The following is a 357-nucleotide window of genomic DNA, read 5'->3' as shown; positions in this document are numbered from 1 at the left end:
GAAAAGTCAAGGATGTTTACAATCACAGCGAGACGACGGAGCCCGTTTCAAATTCTTAAGACTAAATGTTAATTCTTTCTCCTTGGTCTCTCTGTATCTGTCACGGCATTGCACGCCTTGTAAACAAACCTTCAGTCGCACGTGAAACGAATGAATGGGAAAACAACGCTAAAGTAAAAGAAAAAATGGAGGAAAAATTACAGTGTGTAACCTTGTGTTTATAGGAATCAAATGGCATTTGGTAGGATTTTTTTCTTATAGTGAGTGTTTTGTATTCATGCACACGCTACGCTCACACGTTCGCGCAAATGTGCGCATACACACACGCATGCTCGCCCACCCCTCCCAACACACACA

Source organism: Penaeus monodon, chromosome 19 (assembly GCF_015228065.2).
Source record: "Penaeus monodon isolate SGIC_2016 chromosome 19, NSTDA_Pmon_1, whole genome shotgun sequence".
Classification (NCBI taxonomy): domain Eukaryota; kingdom Metazoa; phylum Arthropoda; class Malacostraca; order Decapoda; family Penaeidae; genus Penaeus; species Penaeus monodon.
Note: the sequence above shows the minus strand (reverse complement) of the source record.